Source organism: Meles meles, chromosome 11 (assembly GCF_922984935.1).
Source record: "Meles meles chromosome 11, mMelMel3.1 paternal haplotype, whole genome shotgun sequence".
NCBI classification, from domain to species: domain Eukaryota; kingdom Metazoa; phylum Chordata; class Mammalia; order Carnivora; family Mustelidae; genus Meles; species Meles meles.
Window position 1 is genome coordinate 48,212,242 of NC_060076.1, and position 21,360 is coordinate 48,233,601.

General features: G+C 41.0%; 1 long non-coding RNA gene across 1 annotated transcript; it reads left to right on the plus strand.

Annotated features, from left to right (window-relative positions):
* The first annotated feature begins 2,897 nt into the window (after nucleotides 1–2,897).
* LOC123952885 lies at nucleotides 2,898–18,616 on the plus strand. The gene is made up of 3 exons (XR_006820761.1): nucleotides 2,898–2,965; nucleotides 5,125–5,230; nucleotides 18,510–18,616. It is a non-coding gene; the product is annotated as an uncharacterized LOC123952885 (long non-coding RNA).
* The last annotated feature ends 2,744 nt before the right edge of the window (nucleotides 18,617–21,360 follow it).

The following is a 21,360-nucleotide window of genomic DNA, read 5'->3' on the forward strand; positions in this document are numbered from 1 at the left end:
CAGTCATTTTTGGCTATCATTGCTATTGTTATTTTACCAACTTCCTGTTAGCTACAAAAGCCCTCCCCAGGGGCGCCTGGGTGGCTCAGTGGGTTAAGCCGCTGCCTTCAGCTCAGGTCATGATCTCGGGGTCCTGGGATCGAGTCCCACATCGGGCTCTCTGCTCAGCGGGGGCCTGCTTCCCTCTCTCTCTCTGCCTGCCTCTCTATCTACTTGTGATCTCTCTCTGTCAAAAAAAAAAAAAAAAAAGCCCTCCCCACCTTGGCTCCTTCCTCCTCTCCAGTTAGACATCTTGCTATCAGCCCATCCTATCTGAAGGATCCACTTTGTGCCAGAACCCAATGCCAAAGGATTTACATATACTCTCTAACATTCACATCTCCACATGATTGTGACTAGCATGCTTATGTTACAGATAGGGAAACAGAGACTCAAAAAAAAAAAAAAAAAAAGTTAAGGAGCGCCTGGCTGACTCAGTGGGTTAAGCGTCTGACTCTTGATTTTGGCTCAGGTCATGATCTCAGGGTCATGAGATGGAGCCCAGAGCCAGGCCCTGTGCTCAGCATGGAGTTTGCTTGAGAGTCTCTCCCTCTCCCTCTGCCCCTCCCCACACTGGTGCATGCACACGCAATCTATCAAATAAAGTAATCTTAAAAAAAAAAAAAAAAGTCAAGCAACTTGGCCAAAGTAGCCCTACTATGCAGTGGTGGAGCCCATAGTTGAAATCAAAGTTCATCACACTCCAAATCTTTTTTTTTTAATGACACACTCTGCTGCATGTATCCCGTCTTATTTCCCCCCAAACTGCTGAAAGGGTATTTCTGGTCCTACATGCTCTTCCAGAATCTCACCACTTCTCCATCAAGAAGTAGAATCTATGTCATCTTCCCTTGAATTGGGGTAGCACCTGTGGGTTGCCTCGGTTGAGTCTGGCATGAGTCAAGCTATGCGATTTCTGAGACTCGGTCATAAAAAGAAATGAAGTTTCTATCTGGCAGTCTCCTACTGCGTGCTTCTCTGGAGACCTAAGCTGCCATTAAGAAGGTCAGCTACTGGCAGCCACCATGCTAGAGAGACCAAGAGAAGAGATCTCATAAAGATAGATATGCATGAGGAGGGACACCTGGGTGGCTCAGTCGGTTAAGCCGCTGCCCTCAGCTCAGGTCATGCTCCCAGGGTCCTGGGATCGAGTCCTGCATCGGGCTCCTTGCTTAGCAGGGAGCCTGCTTCTCTCTCTGCCTGCTTATGCTCTCTCTCTCTCTCTGACAAATAAAAAAACAAATAAATGAAATCTTTAAAAAAAAAAAAAAAGAAAGAAAGAAATGCATGAGGAGCCCCAGCCACCAGCCATATTTCAAGCGTCTCCAGCAGTTGCTGCGTGAAATAGCAGGGAGCTGTTGTCACCCAAATCGCAGATTTGTGAATTAAAGACATGGTCGTGATTATTGACACCACTGAGTTTTGGAGTACTTTGTTATGCCCTAATAGAAAACCAGATCAGCCACGGAAACCTCCAAGGCTGTTTAATCAGTTTCATTTCCCCTGACAACACACCTCTCACAGACCTCGCACAAGTGATCACTTTTGCCTACAAATCACCACCAGCCCACAATGCCCCAGTCAGTGCACACACACACATTTAAAGAGTGACTTGGCTTTCAAGAGTCATTGTAGGTGTTGTAGTTTTAGTCATCTTTCCCAAATTTGGACGTGAGTGGTTAAGGACCCAAACTTCTAGTCAAAATGTCTAGGCTTATGTTTTTTGGTTTTTGTTCACTGCTTCCAAGCAGTAGGACTTAATGTCCCCAAACATGTTTCTACAAAAGGGAATGATAACCAAACTCCTATCTTGGTATTACAAGGAATCATTTATAGCTCCTAGGAAAGTTCCTGGTATTTAATAAGAGCTCAGTACATGTTGCTGTAATTAGAGCATTAATTATACTACATTGCAATTATCTTTTTTTGTTTGTTTGTTTCCTCTTCTGAACAAGAACAGTGTATGCGCAATGCCTTGGCACCTAAGATATGCAAAAATACTTTTTGCTAAATACGGAAACATATGAATAAAGAAGCAAACAAAGGAAGGAGGAAATGAACAGGTATGTATAATCTAACCTCCTTTCAACTCCTCAGATCTAGCGTGTAAGAGGGGTAAAATGAGGGGCACATATGTGGCTCAGTCAGTTAAGCATTTGCCTTTGGCTCAAGTTGTGATCTCGGGGTCCTGGGATCAAGTCCCACATCAGGACTGTAAGTTCCCACTCACATCCCTGCTGAGCAGGGAGCCTGATTCTCCCTCTTCCTCTGCCTGCTTGTATTCTCTTTCTCTCTCTCTCTCTCTCTCTGTCTGTCTGTCTCTCTCTCTCTCTCTCTCTCTCAAATAAATAAAATTTTAAAATCTTTAACCAAAAAAAAGGGGGTAAAATGACCCTGATCTCCAGCCCTATGGGAAGCAGTTCTGGTTCTGGCTGCATGCTCTTCCTTGTGTTGGGACCAGTTCTCTTTTTCTACTGGTAGGGTAGTACCACAGCCATTATTTCTGAGACCCCCTCCTACCCAAAGCCATGCAGAGAGCATCCTCCCTTGGCCAAGTGAAACATTTTGCTCCCGAGACTCCAAACCAGATGCCAGGACTAAAGGAAAACCGGCGCCCAAGTCTCAGATGGCCTCCAACTGTAGATTCTCTATTTTATAGCCTGCCATCAAGACGCCTGACCTTGCCAAGTAAAACCCAGTTAATCCTTGACAATGTCAGTCCCATTTATGGACTCCTCGATATGGCAATGCCATATGGTGGCAGTGTTCTGGGAGGGACTCTGCTCTTCCCTGACAAGCAGTTTTATGCTGCACTTAGCAAATAAGGTCCCTCTTGCCTCATGCCTGGTTATCTCCCCACTGATTCTTGCTCAACCTAGTGAAATTGAGAGGAATTACTAAGCAGCAACACAGCTCCATTAATAAGGTGAGAAGTTTACCCTTAATTTTTGTTTCCACTGTAGAATTTACATATATAAATATTTATGTATGAAATTCTCATTGTAGCAGCTAACAATTGTGGATATGGTGGTTCAGCTCCAACTATGGCTGTTGGAACTCAACAATCAAGTCTTCTTCTTGATGGAGAAGTGGTGAGGTTCTGGAAGAGCACTTAAGACCAGAAATACCCTTTCAACAATTTGGGGGGAAATAAGATGGGATACATGCAGCAGAATACCAATGTCATGCTGGAGCATCTTAATTTCAATATCCAGAAAACCCCAATGCCCCAGGGAGTCCTTCACTATGCCCTCTGGCCTCCACATACAAGTGAAAGTTTAAATATATATTAAATGAGTAAAATTCAGGGTGTTGAATGTCTATAGCCATAAATTGCTTTAAAAGCAAATGTGGACTTTATCTTATTATTGTTATTATTGCAGATTCTAAGTTTCTTATGAACTTAAATAATTTCTGCATTCTTTCTCCGAAAGGAGTTCTCTCGAGTGGGCTGAAAGTTAAAAAAGATTTCTGCAGTCTGCCGAAAGCTAGAGACTTCTGGGGTGTGGCCCCACATTCTCTGATTGGGCCGCTGCTCTCGAACGATGTGGGCCTTTTGCTGTTGACTCACCAGAGGGCAGCAGCTTTGCAGCTTGATGTCAGCACGCAAGAATGCCAGACACTTCTCTTTGCCAGCCGCCCCCCACCCAGCCCCCAGGAGTAGCCCAGAATTCAGCAAAGCTGTGTGGGTTAATCTCTGACCAGCCTCCTGGTTGGGCTTCTTGCTGCCCTGGTTACCATGCTCCAGCAAAGAAAATCCCCACCACATCTCGGCAGAGAAACAATGAACTTTTCCAGCTATGGGTCTCTGGGGATACCGATGTAATTGGCTGATTAAGGCTTGGATATTTGGGGGATTGGGTATATTTGAGGGTCTGGATGTGGTTTTCTGGGTGCTCCTCTTCAACACACACACACACACATACACACACACACAGAGTCTTCTCTAGAAGGAAAGCAGCGCAATACAGAAAGAAAGCTGCAAACAGGCACTAGCAAAATTTCTAGATCTGAATGGATTATGTGTTGTTTGTACTTCTGGTATTTGATCAACTCAGTTTCCCCCATATTTCTGACTGTCTCAGCTGAAGCCTCAGATCTAGCTCTAGCTTAGCTTGGACTATCCCCGAGGTCCTGTCTGCCCTAATGGTCTATGTTTCCATGAAATTAAACAACAAAGAGCTTTCTGAGAGGAGCAGCTTCTTGATGATACTCAAGACCCAGCCGGGTTGTCTGCCCACAGTGGATACTCCTAGCTCCATGAGCACCTATTTCTATATGTGACCTACTTTCACATCTCATCTCCTTTAGGAGATGGAGAGTCTTTAGTAGAGGAGAGGAGAGTCTTAGTCCTATGCTAATCAAAATGTTCATATTTGTTGCATGTTTTTGGTGGTTTGTGTGGTTTGAGGCAACTGCAAGTGGTCAACAGATAGGAGACTTAAGGTAATCATGGAAATTAAATCAGTAGTTAAACCAAGGTGAAATGGATGGATCACAGAAACTGAGTCTGCCCTAATTCCACTTGCTAAAGTGTGGGGATCCCAGAGCTTAAGGCCGTTTGATTCCCTTGATACACAAATAGTTGTGACAAAGTCATTCTCTGTGATCTTGCTCTCATTCCATTTCTTTAACCTGATGAGTTGCACCAGCCTCCACTCCCCATTCTACTTGAATGTCCTCCAGGATTCTCTGGTTTGCTTACTGTAGTAGGCTAAAGGATGGTTCCTAAAAAGATATGTCCATGCCCTAATCCCCAGAACCTGGGAATGTGACCTTATTTGGAACAAGTTAAGGATCTGGAGATGAGATCATTCTGGATGATCCAAGTGGGCCCTGAATCCAGTGACAAGTATCCTTATGAGAAACACAGAGGTTGGGGTGCCTGGGTGGGTGGCTCAGTCAGCCAAACCTCCAACTCTTGGTTTTGGAGCAGGTCTTGATCTCGGGGTCATGAGATGGAACCCCATGTCGGGCTCCAGGCTCAGCATAGAGTCTGCTTGAAGATTTTCTCCCTCGGTCCCTCCCCCCACTCCCACCCTTCCTCTCTCTCTCGATCTCAAATAAATAAATCTTTTAAAAAAGAAACAAACAGATTCTGGGGGGAGAAAAGCACAACGCCATATAAAGATGGAGGCCGAAGTGGAATCACAAGTCAAGGATCTCCTGGAGCCACCAGAAGCCAGAAGAGGTAAGGAAAGAACTCTCCTCTAGATTCTCTGTGGGGAGCACCGTTACCGCCAACATTTTGGCTATGAACTTCCTACCCCCAGAATTGTGAACATTTTGGTTTTTTTTAAAGCAACCAAGTTTGGGTAAGCAGCCCAATACAGTTATAAACTCCAATGCCTTATAAGAATCATACAGGCAGTGAAATGAGCAAGCTGTCTAGGTAGGGAAATCATGGTTTTAGCATCCCATATAATTTTTCATTAACTAAAACTGATATTCTCAAAGGCAGGGAAACAACAGAAAGTGCAAGCTGTCTTCAGCCAAAGTGAGTACAAAGTCCTAGCCAAAAGAAGTCTCCAGCACCCAGATCCACCTAATTGTTACCATATGAAAACATGAACCCAGCATTACCACATCTTCCCATTTTTACTGGATTTTTATTTTAAATCTCCTGCATTTTAAGTGTTGGTTCAAAGACCACATGGGCAAACTGCCCACTGTGGCCCTAACCAAACAAATTTGAGGACTGAAGTATGACCACAAGTGGCCAGTTACCGGGAGTTTGTTGACCCTTCTAACAGTATTTAAGGTAGGTGCCATCGACAGTTCATGACAAAATCAAAAACAGGGACTTGTTCTTCTCCTCAACCTGGTCTGGCACCCCAGGCCACTTCTGTTCAAAATCTTTCTCATCGTTGGTGTAGGCAGACAGAAATATTCTATTGAACCCTGAGATCCTACATCTCCTTCCTCCTTCTAGGCCTCTCCTCTTAGTTTCTGTATGGTAGCTTAATTTGCGCCGTGACCAGTTAGAATCTAGAAGTTGTGTGTGTGTATTTTGAAGAGGATCATGGATAGCTCCTTTGCAGTATGATGTGTGATTATTTTAGAAGGAAAATTAAAATAAAATTATTCACCAGGGAGAATTAAAATTCAAAAGCCATTTTTCTGTGCTTATTTTATCCCAAAATATTAAAATATATTTTACTAAAAGGATTGGTATTTAGGTCAGATAAAAATGAAGATATAAAACTGACACAGAATGTGGACACAGTCTCTGTATTTACTTTATTAAAGGCTGCTACTTCTGTGATCATTTATCAAATCTTTAGAGCTACCTATTTCCCACTTTCAGACAGTAAGTGTCCTGCAGAGCACTATAAAGTAAGACATAGTTCCACTAGGTTGAATTTTTCAGTCTGTCTGTGAAGCTGATTAGGAAGATAGCTATGATCTTTGAAAGTGCTACAAAAATAAATTTGATACAAAGATCTATATTATAACCCTTGGTTGAGTCCATAGTAAGGAAAGAAAGTTATAATCAGTTTTCATAATTGATCTCTGTGTTCTCATGGAAATACTCTAAAAATAAACAGGACACACTTCTGAAGGGTCCCTCTAAAAGGTAAAAGAATTTAAAAGATTTTCAGAAATAGAGAAATGAGTTTCCTTACTGGTGGAGACTTTTCCTTAATCAAATTAAAGTTAAGGACACAAAGAACTCTAACAACTCATTAATAAGACAACCCCATTTTAAAATGGGAAAAAGACTTACATAGACATTTCACCAAATAAGATGTATAAATGATTTATGAGCACATGACATTGTGTTGAACATCATGAGTCATTAATGCACATCAAACCCAATATGAGGGACCACTTCACACCCTCTAGGATCAAGTCCATCAAAAAGATAGACAATGAGAAGTGTTGGTAAGGACATGGAGAAGCAGGAACCCTCCTCCATATGTTGTCGATAAGGAGGTATAGCAATGCAGCCACTTTGGGAAACAGTTTGACCATTTCTTGTGGAGTTAAATATCAACATAGCAACCCTACTCCTAGGTGTCTACTGAAGAGAAATGAAAAAAATACTTCCACACAAAGACTTGAACATGAATGTTCATGATAGCATTATTAATAATAGCCAAAGAGGAGGAACATCTGAAATGTCCATTAACTGGTGATTGGATACACAAAATGTTGTATATCCATGCAATAGCATATTATTTTACCATAAAGAAAAATGAAATACTGATATATACAACATTTATAAACCCGAAAAACATTATACTAAATGAAAAAGGCCAGACACAAAACACCACATATTATATGATTTCACTTATATGAATTGTCCAAAAAAGATAAAGTCATAAAAACAGAAACTTGATTAGCAGTTGTCTCTGTATCTGGGGTGAGAAGGGGATAACTAAATGGGCGTGAAGGATCTGACTGCAATGATGAAAATGCCCTAAAACTATTGTAATGCCCTAAAACTCAGTAAGTTTAATAGAAGTCATCAGACTGTGCACTGAAAATGGGTGAATTTATGGTGCGTAAGTTAAATTCCAATAGTTGTCTTAAAAAATTAGAGAATCATTAAAAAGAAGAAAACCTGACATACAAAACATTCTCTTTTATCCCATAACTAATCTGTCAACAAATTTGTCAATTGTTTCCACCAAATACCTCTTATCTTTTTAAATCACTTTTTTTTATTTCAAGTGCATGATAATTCAAAATATAACATGTACAAAATAGAACACAATGAAAATTTTTTCTTCCACTATTTTCCCTCAGCCACCAAATGCCCCTCCTTGGAAGCAATCACTGTTACAGTTTCTTGTGTGTCTTTCTAGAAACATTTTATGCATTTCTAGAAATATATGTGTGTGTGTGTGTGTATTCTACCCCCCAACACACACACACACACACACACACACACACTCTTTTTCCCCACAGCTTGCAGCATATTATACAGTGTTCTACACATTTCTTTTTTTTTTTTACTTAATAATCGATAACATATCAGAATCTAAATATCGCTCAAATCTTTTCCCTCTTTACAGTCCCACTGCCAGGGAACTGGGTGGGACACTGAACACCTCTTGCTTGGACCACTATGTTACATCAAATTTGAGATGCCATCAGTTACAATGCTGCCAATTAAATTATGGCATAAAATTCATTGTAAGATACATCTCAATTTCGGGGGGGGGAAATGTAATTTTTAAAAGTACATATGTATGCAGAAACATGTAAACAATAAAATACAGTAACATGGTCCCAACCAGTCCTCCAACATCAACCCTGGCCCCTTTTCAATTCATCATCTCCTGCCAGAATGATTTTGCTAAGCTCGAAGTTTCACCTTTTCATGCCCCTACTAAAAATCATTTATGGCTTCCCATTTTGCTATAGAATGAAGTCCAAATAACTCAGTGTGACAAGTGTCAGCGTTACAAGATCTTTCTCTTCCTTGGCCTTATTTCTTTCCACACGCTGTAGGCATGCCCAACTATTGACCCTTTCTCAAAAATGTAGTGTCCCTTCAGAACTCTGTGCTTTGGTACATCTTGTCCCTTCTTGCCTGAAATACACTTGACCCTCACTGGGTGGACCTAGCTAAATACCATTTGTCCTCTAAGACTCATCTCCGGGAAAACTGCCACGAACTTCCCCAGCTCAATGAAATGTCCTTTTCTGTCCTGCCTCCCTCCCTGTGCTTGATTTCATCCAAAGCACTCCCTGCCCAGCATCGGGCTTCGTTGCTCTCTTGCCTGTCTTCGCAACTCTTACTTTTCTCCCATCACCAAAGACTGCCACAGTGCCTCATCCATGGCAGGTATTCAACAAATATTTATTGAATGGATGTGTACTTTGGCTCCTGAATGTAATCAACACATCTGCAATCACAAAGGTGTGGTCAGCTTATTATAGGGGAAAGTACACTGGATCTGAAGTCAGAGGAAGTTGGTGGCAGGCTCTGGCACTTCCAACGGCTGGTCTTAGTTTGGTCAGCTCTTGTTTCTAAGACTGGTCTCCTCATCTGAAACCATGAACAGTACTCCCTTCCTGGAAAGGTGACTGAAGGGATTAAGCTATGAAAGTCACTGGCATAGGGGCGCCTGGGTGGCTCAGTGGATTAAGCCGCTGCCTTCGGCTCAGGTCATGATCTCAGGGTCCTGGGATCGAGCCCCCCACTGGGCTCTCTGCTCCACAGGGAGCCTTCCTCCTCCTCTCTTTCTGCCTGCCTCTCTGCCTACTTTTGATCTCTCTCTCTGTCAAATAAATAAATAAAATCTTAAAAAAAAAAAAAAAAGAAAAAGAAAGTCACTGGCGTAGAGCTGGTGCTCAAAACAACAGCTTCAATGACAGTGACTGGAAGATCCAAGGCTGTGGGGTGGATTTTGTATACCCTGAAAGCAAACACACCACTGAACACGTACTGTAATACCAAATGGACTTTGTTTTCCTGCTCTTATTTTGGATTACTTAAAATAAAAAGTCCTGCCTCTTGACAGACTTGAGAAGGTGATAGATACCATGTTTCAGAAATCCAGGTGACCAAAAAACACGTGGACCCATTTCTTGCTCAGAGCCTGACTCCAGCCCCTTGTAGGTAATCACCATAACAGCTTTTTAAATCCTTCCTGTGTTTAATTTGTAAGACAAATATGAGCCCAGCCAAATATCTATTATATTTCCCTCCTTTTTACACAAAATGTGCCAGGTTCTATATATACTGTTATGCATGTGGCTTTTCCCACTTAATATCTAAAGGGATTCTGTGACCTTCTAAGTTTGTCCCGAAGAATTCCCATGAAGTAGGTAAGTCATGGAGAGAGGGATGCTTGGGCATCACAGCTCGGAACTATAAGTAAAAGGTAAAAGCCTTCCTTGACTCCCAGGCTCAACTACAAAGTTACTGCATGACTAACACAACAAACTACCTGCCTGCTGTTGCGGGCCACAGGGAAAAAAAAAACTGAATCGGGCTGAAAGGGGTACAAAGATCTCAATATTATTTCCTCGAGATCCAAAGGACGCTGCAAACAGCACCAGCACCTACTGTTTCCTACCTGTTCTTCATCACGGAACCAATATTCCCCCCAGTGAGCCTTCATCTTGAAAAGAAAAGATTATTTTCAGAATTGTAAATAGCCTCCATTTGGGGGCTGTGCCTCAGGTTTGGAATGAGCTCCTCCGCATTTTTTTGAAAGGCTCCATCTGTAGGAAATCAAGAGCTGGTAGTACGAGGGGCTGGTTTGGGCTCTACAAATCGCTCTTATTCTTTCAGTTTTGTTGATCACATAAGTGATAATGTTACAAGTACAAGAATAATAAATGTTTTGCAAAATGAAGATGTTAGAATAACAGACCTTCCTTTCCCTGGCAAGTGTAATTATGGCTCAGGTTGCCTATGTTCCCTCTGCCTTCTGATTTCTTTCTCAGGCATCCATCACCTGAGTTGGTGACCTAAAGTCCCAAACTCTCATCTGAATGGCCCCTGTTTATTCACTCTGTTCCCCAGTCCAAATCCCCAACTGCCCACTGCCCTTCCAGAAGTTTTCCACATGGGCAGAGAGAAGTCGGCACAGACAATGGATTCTCCATCCCATACCCAGCAAACCACGTCACTCTGACCCCATTTGTCATATATACACACTGCAGGGAATTTAGCAGGAAGATTCGGAATGAGCTGGGAAGAGGACAGAAACTTCCTGCTGTCTCAGAAGGGATTGTGTCTGACCCATAAGCCCTGCAACTGGGAGTCTGGGTCATCGCTCCACACTGTACAGACCACATACACTGCAAATCTATCAGGCAAAGGAAAATAAGCACGTGGAGCTATGGGAGCCAGCAGCAAAGGCACCGAAACCAACATGGTGTTATGGAAGGAGGGAAGGTCATTAGGACATTCAAGTGAAGCCCATGAGCAGTTGGTTTCTCCACAAACCACAAAATACTGGCACAATATATTTACTATTGGTGCTTGGGCCAGAATAAAAGGAAAGTCTGAGGAATGAGCTGGAGATGGCCAGGTGCAGAAGGGCAAAGGGAACGAGACACACAAAAGCACAAGGGCTCTAAGTCTAGAGATAACAGGGCATTTAAATACCTCTAGACAGGGGCACCTGGATGGCTCAGTGGGTTAAAGCCTCTGCCTTCGGCTCAGGTCATGATCCCAGGGTCCTGGGATCAAGCCCCGCATCAGGTTCTCTGCTCGGCGGGGAGCCTACTTCCTCCTCTCTCTCTGCCTGCCTCTCTGCCTACTTGTGATTTCTCTCTGTCAAAAAATATATATATATATTAAATACCTCTAGACAGTTCCATGTGATGGACACAGAATACCAGAAGACAAGGCCAGCATCATGGTGAGAGACAAGATAAGGATAGAGAAATGGCCAGGCAATAAGGATATTATGAGGTCATGCTATGGATCTTGGATTTTAACCTGAAGACACTACCGGGAATCACTGTAGGATTTTAAACTGAGAATGACAGTATCAGATTTAAGTCATGGGAAGGTCACTCAAAGCATGTAGATCATGGATTTGAGTGCTGCTTTGAAGGCATCTACAGTACTGTATTGTAACAGGCATTCGTCTGTTCCCGCTAAACTGTAACCTCAACGAGAGTACAGTATGTCTGCTTTCTCACTGTTAGATCTTCAGCTCCTGGTACAATGTCTACACATGGTTAGTTATGAATGAATGAATGGACTGATGGATGGTGGGATCTGGTGTCATTCATCTTTTTGTCCCGAATCCTTATATAGCCTTTAGCAAAATGGAGGGAGTTGATAAAGGTCTGATGAATAAATGAATAAATATGAACTCCTGCCTCTTTTTCCAGACTTCTCTCCCAACATTCCCCAAGACTTGTGATCCTATAAGAATAAAATTGTACTGGAATCAAAATCATATTTGTTGCAATAACCTCTGTCTCCTTTTCATAAGCAAGAGCTTGAAGCTCACTGCCGTTCCCCCCTCCCACACTTCTTTTTCCCTGATTATGATCATGGCCGCCAACCACTACATACAAGGATTTCTTCCAAACCTGGTTACCAGCATTGTGTTCAACAAGATAAGATGTACAACTTACTCCTGCCAACTAGGACAGATGGAAAAAAAAAAAGCCAAAATACTAGAAACAACTATTTCAGGCAGTTTTCTCTAACATTAATCATTTTCCATTTTGCCATCCAATTGCTGCTGTCAAGGTTTAATAATGATTAGTATTGTAGCCAATACTTGTAGAATGCTAGATTTACGTCAGGCACTATTCTAGGTGATTTATATTATATACATATGGTCATTTAATCCCCATGAAATTCATAGCATTATTTTTTTTAAAGATTTTTATTTATTCATTTTACAGACAGAGATCACAAGTAGGCAGAGGCAGGCAGAGAGAGAGGTAGGGAAGCAGGCTCCCTGCCGAGCAGAGAGCCCAATGCGGGCCTCAATCCCAGGACCCTGGGATCATGGCCTGAGCTGAAGGCAGAGGCTTTAACCCACTGAGCCACCCAGGCACCCAATTCATAGCATTATTATCTCTGTTTTACAAATGAAGAAATGGAGGCACAAGGAACTGAGCTATTTGTTGATCACACAAATTCCAAAACTAGTATGTGGCAGAGCAGAGATTTAAACCTACGCAGTCTGACTCTCAGGCTTCGCCTGGGGTGCTGGTCTGAAAGGGAGGAGGGGAAGCAGACAATTTTTATCTGAGCCTTTCCACTATTAGCAGTGACTTTGGGTAAATATGTCAACTTGCTGAGCTTCCGTGTTGATATGTGTAACGTGAAGATAGAAATAGATACTTCACAGTCTGCTGAGAGTAGTAAATATAAACACACATGTAAATATCTGGTTTGACCGAAAGTACCTAACAAATGTCATTTCTCTCTCATCTCCACCCAAGTAGTTCTCTATTATGAGATTGTCACGAGCCTTTGAGAGTCGCCATCAGGAACCACTGGAGTTACTTCCCAGCTCTGTCCTATACCAGGTGCGTGAACTGAAGCCCCTGTTTCCTCTACTATAACCTAGCAGTCATAAAACCCATTGTGAGATTAAGTGGGATCATGTTTGAAGGGCTACTAGCACGATGTCGGCATATAGTAAATGCTCAGTAAATGACAGCAGCTATAATGATGGTGGGAATAAGGAAGAGGAGGGGACTCGGAGGAATGGAGGCAATGATGGTTTCAGCTTGCTTCTCCTTTCCCACCTAAAAAACCCTGCCATCTCCCCTCCAGGGCTGTAAGGAATTAAAAAAAATTTGTCACTGTTACTTCCTGGAGGGAGGGAAATTATTTGAATCCCACCCCTCCCCTCCAGTGACTACACTCAAACACAAGAGTCTCAACCTTCTAGTGCATAAAATTATCTGGGACATTTATTAAAATTGCAGATAACAGAGAACTACCCACAAGTTCTGGTCAATAGGAAAGGAATGTGGTCCAGCTCGCACCCAGGTGATCGTGTTGGTAGCCCTGGGATCACACTAACACTGCCTTGGGGTTAAATCAGCATATTTATTGCCTTGAGCCAAGATTATATCTAAGAATCTAAATGGGACTCTTAGTGAGATTTAAGAGTGACTGTTGCTTTAAGGGGATTATTTATGATTAATCACTGCTTACCAACTCAAAGCATTCATTCAACCATGGCACGGTTTAATTTTTGAGAATAAAATAAATAACAAAATAGACACTTCTTTGACAAATATATGTGTACTCAAATACATGTGAGTATTGATCTCAGCACTTTGAAGGAGCCTTAAAAGAACTTCCGGTGTGGGGGCGCCTGGGTGGCTCAGTCTGTTAAGCATCCAACTCCTGATTACAGATCAGGTCACGATCTCAGGGTTGTGAGATGGAGCCCTGCATGGAACCCCCCACTCAGCTGGGAGTCTGCTTGGGATTCTCTCTCTCTCCCTCTCTCTGCCTTGCCCCTCCCCTGCTCATGCATTTTTCTCTCTTTCTGAAATAAATAAACCTTAAAAAAAAAAGTCCAGTCTATTTTCATTATCTCATACAACCTAGTCATAAATTTCAGTCCCTGCTAACCTATAAATGATTTCTTCCAACATTTACCTCCTCTTACAAGAAGGATAATGCATTTGTGTTTTCTGTAACTCTGAAAGGGGTTCATTGTTTTAGTTAAACTTTGTTTTATTTGATTTTGTTTTATTCAAATTTTATTCCTCATACACTCAACAAGAATGTCTCAGTGTTCGGGTGCCTGGGTGGCTCAGTCGTTAAGTGTCTGCCTTTAGCTCAGGCCTTGATCCCAGTGTCCTGGGATCGAGCCCCACATCAGGCTTCCTGCTCTGCGGGAAGCCTACTTCTCCCTCTCCCACTCCCCCTGCTTGTGCTCCCTCTCTCACTGTCTCTCTCTGTCAAATAAATAAATAAAATCTTAAAAAAAAAAAAAAGAATGCCTCAATGCACTTCACAAAGGTCCTCCAATGAACAGTTCCAATATTAGTAAAGACGTTGTACCCATGGTTAGTGTCATTTTCTAGATTAAGAAGTTGAGGGGAAAAGGTTACATATCCACAGACCACAAAGAAAGTCCACACGATGAACTGTAATCAGACTGATTCTGTGCCCAAATCATTAGACTTTGTCTGCCATCAACTACATTTAACCAGTCTTTGTTTGCTTTAAAGAAAAAGAACTCTTGGGGCACCTGGGTGGCTCAGTGGGTTAAGCCTCTGCCTTTGGCTCAGGTCATGATCTCCGGGTCCTGGTATCTAGTCCTGCATCGGGCTCTCTGCTCAGCGGGGAACCTGCTTCCCCCTCTCTCTCTGCCTGCCTCTCTGCCTACTTGTGATCTCTCTCTCTCTCTCTGTGTCAAATAAATAAATGAAGTCTTTAAAAAAAATTTTTAATAAAAAATAAAAGAACTCTTAAAGGTAAAAAATGAAATTTTCATATTTCACTTTTGGCTATAATTATGGCTTCTGTGGTATTATTAAGGAATTAAATCTAAAGTTCTTTCAGAGACAAATTTAAGCTCACAACCCAATGAAGCAGATAAATTCATCCTTACTAATCTTAAAAAAATTTTGGAACATTCGATAATTTTTAGTTGTTTCTGCCCAAACCGTGAGTACATTAAAAACTAAAGAAAATTGAGAGGTAGTTCCTAATATAAACTAGGTAACTTCACTTGGGGATAATGAACATCTCACTTTCTATTAGGTTTCTCTAGTATTTTTCAAATATTTGTTATGCAAAGAATTATATCAGGTGAATATCACCAATTCCAGATCTCCTCTTCAACATTAATTTGATCAAATAATTTTAATCCAAACATTTCTTGCAATATTTGGGAGTAAAATCTTTTAATTTAATCATTCACAAATGTCTGAATTAACCATTGGCTCAATTTCATGACAAATTTAAAGAAAAAAAATTTTAAACGCTTAGTTTATGATTTTTAAAATTTCATAGCCTATGAACATTTGTTCCAAAACCTGTTTGGGGACATATTTAACATCTTAGCCCTGCAGTTGAGTGCTTTTAATATTATCTTTTAAAATTAGAGATTAAAACAGTCTATTAAACTTGCTATTTATCCTATCCCTTTTAAGGGAAGAGTTATTTGTAAAAAAGTTGGAGGCTGTTTCTAAAGATTAATGGGCCACCATAAATTAGAATCGCGTGGTATCTTTGCTCAGCTAACAATGTGGAAAACAGGTACCTATTGGGTTTCTCTTTGGTCTGACAAACAGGTGTGTGGTAGGTCGCTGTTGCTGGTCCAGCCAGACACTCAAGTTCAGACAAAGGCAATCCAGGGTTCCTAGTCAATTTTGTTCATTCTACCTAAGGAATACTTGTGAACTCCATCCAGTCCTGGGAGTCTTCTTGCTCAGGGACAATTTTACTGGGTACATTCAGTGGTGTTTCAAAGTTTACAAGGATGAATTTATAGGGTTGGCTGATTTTCTTTTCGTAGAGACTGACCTCATCTCTTGAAGCTTCCTGGAAGGCAGTATCTGTGTAACCTATGGGGAAAAGTAATTCTCCAGTTTAGCGCATTTAAATTAACCTATTACTCGTACTCATTTATAGACTGTTTTGAAAAACCATGTCTTACACTCAATCAGCCACAGTTTGCAATCAACTGAATCCCACGGGAAGCTCCAGGAGGGCACACATAAAATCAAAGAACACTGGTTTTCAGCCTAGGTTCCCTGAGCGCTCTGATCCTGTGTGAAAATCTTCTGTGTGTGTGTGTGTGTGTGTGTGTGTGTGTGTGTGCACAATTGTGCATTTTCCTGAGTAGAAGAACCTTGGTTTTACAGAATTCTCAATAAGGCACATGACTGCAAAAAGTTAAAAAAAACAAAACAAAACACTGGCGTGGAGAGAATACATAATTACTTGTCTTTGCTCTAGTATCAAGTATAATAGAACATTGCAACTTCGGCTTCTTATGACCCTTGATAATTACATCAATCGAAGTCTCATTCTTGGGCCTTTCTCCCTCCTTAGGGTTATCTTGAGCCCAACTCCAGTTATTGCTCAGGGTGCCTGGGCCTCTGGGGGGGTTCTCTGGAGGGTTGGTTCCAGGGGCCATCAGGGCACTGGAGGGAGACCAGATGATTTTGGCTGACACAGACAAGACACATTAGATAAACTCAGGCAGTTAACAGATGTCTTCCTCTACCTTCTCTTTTAGTTCTTCTGATTATGGCAAAGAAATAGTCCCCGTTGGTATTAGGATTATTTTACCACTTCGATAACATTCTTTAGTCTCTTCATCAGAGAAAGTAAGTCTCAAGCTCAGTCTTTTTTTTTTAAGATTTTATTTATTTATTTGACACACAGGGAGAGATCACAAGTAGGCAGAGAGGCAGGCAGAGAGAGAGGGAGAAACAGTCTCCCTGCCGAGCAGAGAACCTCACTGAGGGCTCGATCTCAGGACCCTGAGACCATGACTTGAGCTAAAGGCAGAGGCTTAACCTCTGAGCCACCCAGGCACCCCTCAAGTTCAGTCCTAACAGGCAACTATATCTTGCAAGAGTTAGCAACATTTCTTTGTTCAGGGTACTGTTTTTTATAATTACCTTCTCTTTTAAGCAAATATGCTAGTTTTCACTGTAGAGTTGGTGAGAAAAAAAAATTTTTTTTAAAAAGAGGAGCCAACTTAAAATCATAAACCTAAACGATGGAAATTTGGAAAACACTGAACTTAACAACTGCTAATCAAGTCATGCTTTTAATTAGATTGACTGTCTTTTGGAAAATTCAGTCTAGTTAGGACAAATCTTTTAACCAACAACAGAAATTTCTATTAAGCATTCCTGAGAAAATGTGAGGGATGCCTTTAACATGAGTTAGTTAGGGTGTTTTCAGATGCTTGTAATAGAAAATACAACTAAAATTTACCTTAAACAATAAGGACTGTCTCCTGGTAGTCCCAGAGCAGATTCAGTCCATGACTCGGTGACGTTATCAAAGACCCAGGCTCTTGCCTTACTTTCCTCTGCCATTCTTAGCATGCCAGTGTTGTTTTCAGATTTACTCCCTCATCATCTCCAGATGGCTTCCAGAACATCAACCTCTCATCCAACAGTGACCAGATTCAGAAAAGTATGAACCACTGTCTTTTGGCCCTTTCAAGGGCAACGGAAACTTACCAAAAATTTCCTCTATTCGCTTTCACATTTCATAAGCAACGTTCCACCCTGTGCCTATATCTAAATAAAACATTGCCAAGAAAAAGAAATTACCAGGATTGCTTTAGCCTAATCCCCATTTGCCCACCAGAGGGACTAATGAAGATACCAGGCCTAAGAACAGAACAATACTGGAGTTCTCTTGGCTGTCAGGCAGGCAATCCACATAGTTAGTCATGAGCTTGCGTAACACAAGATTTCAACAAGTCTTATGGGTGCAGAGAGGCTAAAAATAACATTGGAGAAAAATTTATTTCAGCATCACAAAGATGTAATAGACACCTGGGCCATCAATATACACACAGAAGAAGGTAGTTTGCAAATTAGAAGATGGTAGTTTTTTTCAGGGTCCAGCTAGAGTAAACTCTCAAGAAAATACTAATCTCAGAGATTTAAAAAACATTAATTGGCTGATAATCCTTCTCCCCAATCCCACTTTACCCCTCAGATTTTATGGACAGGAAAAAGATATGTAAGGGCAATCCCATAGCAGTTAAAAAAAAAAAAAGTGGTCATTATTGTTATTCTTAAAAATTTGATCTATTTTTTTAAAGCTGCACAATTGGCTACTACAAGAAAAAAAATAAGATCATTACTGGATTTCATAGGACACTTTCATTTTTTTTTTAAATTCACTTACATGTGGAATATGTCAACAGGGATCCTATGTTACCTGTGCGTGAAACTCGTAAATGTTTTAATCTGCCCCGACAGGTAGCTTTAGTGACAGTTAATGAAATAAGATATAAACTTCCAGGTTATTTGTACTGTATATATTTCCCAAGCATAATTCTTGGCTTTATTTCCCACTCCAGAATAAATGGAATCTCATACGTGGTTGAACTAGGATCTGGATGGAGACATGAGGAGACAGGAAATACCATTCGACAAATATTGAGATATTGGTTGAACGCCTAAGGTATGTCAAGTTGCTTGTGTTTATTCTGATTCAATAACTCCACAATATAGACATTTTTGTCCAATTTTAAAGATGTGAAATTGACAACCAAAGAAAGGGAGTGATCTTCTGGAGTTTAAAAAGACAGTAAATAGTGAACAAAGATTTGAAGTCGGGTCTTTCGGAACCCAAATCCCATATTCTTTCCGTTGAACTACCTTGCATCCGGAGGCCTTGTGCAGTCAAATGCCAAAGGACAAAGTCAAGAAGTTATAAAATGGGATCAAAAGAACAGGTTAAGAGATGTTGAGAAATAGAAAACCAAAAGTCAAAAACAAATCTAGGCGACAAATAGATATTTAACACCTATTGTGTTCCAAGCATGGAAAAGAGACTAGAAAACCTGTCTAAATGTGGTGGGGGCAGGGAAGGACATCAAGTGTCAATAGTGACTCCAAGATACTTTGAGATCTCAAGGGAGGGGCTTTTTATATGTTCCTTGGTGTGGAGCCAGAACAGGGAGTAGGTGTGGCTGGGACGTGGGGACAAATGGGCACACCTGGGGAACAAAGAATGTACTTTACAGGGTGGGGTTGGGGGAAACATACTTTATTATGAGGTTGCCTTTTCACTGCTAGGTAAGATTTCCCTTACTTTACACTTCTATGGATCTGGGGGCAAAGTCTAGCTACCTAACTCTTAAATCAACTGACACTTTTTCTCCTTGATCACAGCCCAAATATTCGCATGTTTTATATGCTGGTTGAAGTGATTTTTATCATAAATTATAGTAACCACAATTTATCAGAAATTATTAAAGCTATGAAAGTGTTACTATATTTGAGATCCCTCTGGAAAAATGATTTTAGCATTTCTTCTGCTCACATAACAAAAAGTGGGGGCTATTTTATCTGAGATGTCATCTGAGTGTCAATGTTATCTAGATATCTGTCACTTAAAGAAACTAGATATTATTATTACTGTTGTCGGTCCAAATAATACCTTGCAGTTTCAGCTGTATGACTCATCTGTAGAAAAGAAGGCAATTTCTTTTAGTGTATCAGTTTTAACCCGCCAATCTTCACAATGGCCTGCATATTTTTTGTTAACCCTTTTCATAATTATCAGCGCTACCAAGAAGACTTGGCAGATGTCTGTATTTATCCAAACCTAAGGAAAAACCGTGTTGGTGCTAGGACCTATTTTCAACATGGGTTTATCAAGAGTACATTCAGTTTCAACCCAAAGCTGGATATACCCTGAAAAGCAAGCTGGGAAAATCCCAAGAGGCCACACTATGCAACAGAATTTCAAGAGACAGAAAACCAACCATACCCTTTCCCCTCACCTTTCTCAGAGAGTGCAAAAAATGTCGTCTACTCCACATCTTATATTGGTCAAAAGTCAAAAATCTCTCTGATCAGTCCAATACTATTGATGTCTGGAGAGTATACATAAATTCATTTTACCAAATATCATTTACCAAGCATCCCACTTCTCAAAAAGCATTAAACTCATTTTTCTAAATGAGTTTTTCAGTATTTAAACATACTTTGGAATTAACACGCAAAGATTACTGGTGGTAGATTGTATTGCTTCTTACACAAAGATGATATGTAGATTGTCAGCCTGACCAAAAGCTCTGAGCCTGGAGTCAGAAGGAGTCTTGGGTTCAAGTCCTGGCTCAACCATTAAATTCTCCGTTACCTTGGGCAAGTTACAAAACCTCCCTAAATCTTTTCATCTACAGCATAAAGATAACAAATTTTATTTTAACAAGTTGTTTGTCTCCATTGAGATGGTACAAATAAGTAGTTACAGTAGTGTATGACTCTCAAGGACCTATAAAGAAATGGTCATAAATTCCAAAAGCAATAGACTCAGTCAAGGGGCAGAAAGGAAACACATTGAAGATATAGAGTGATTATTTGACTATTGAGAGAAAATTGAAGGTTTGGGTATTTTAAAAATTCCATGAAAAATATAGAGCAAGCACTCTCCAAATACCAACTGATCTCCACATCTTCATCTGCAGATTTGACCTCTACTCCAAGTGGCAGACTCTGATATCCAGCTCCCCAGAGGAACTTCAAAACTATTGTTATTTCTTAACTTAGCAGAGGGTACCCATAATTTGCTCAGTCACAAAATTCAGAAACCTGGCTGTCATCCTAAAATCCTCCCTCTCTCATGTTGCACCCCAAACATCTAGATCAAGATCAACAGAGCTGTGGTTCTTGAACCTGGCAGGGCTTCAGAACTAGGGTGCTTTGTAAAAATACCAAGCATACCCCAGAGATTCTGATTCAGAATGCCTGAGGTATGCCATGGGAATCTGTATTCAAAAATAAATAAACAGGGGCGCCTGGCTCGCTCAGTCAGTTAAAGCATATGACTCTGGGTCTCAGAGTTGTGAATTCAAGCCCCACACTGGGAGTAGAGTTTACTTGAATGAATGAATGAATGAACAGGGACTCTGATGCTCACTGAGATTTAGGAGCCACTATTATAGTGCATCTGCTCACCAGATCTTGTATCAGAACTTTCTTCACATCTCTACTGCAACCCTCTTACTTCAGAACCTCATGTCCCTCTTCAATACTGAAATCCGTCCATTGGTGGTCACCCTGCATCTAGTAGCCCTGGCCTGAGACACATTTCATCTATCCTTCTCAGTGCTGCCAGATTTATTTATCTGAACCTAAGCTTTAGAGAAGAACAGATCTAAATTCAAATCCTTGCATTGCTAACTGACAGGCCTATAATCT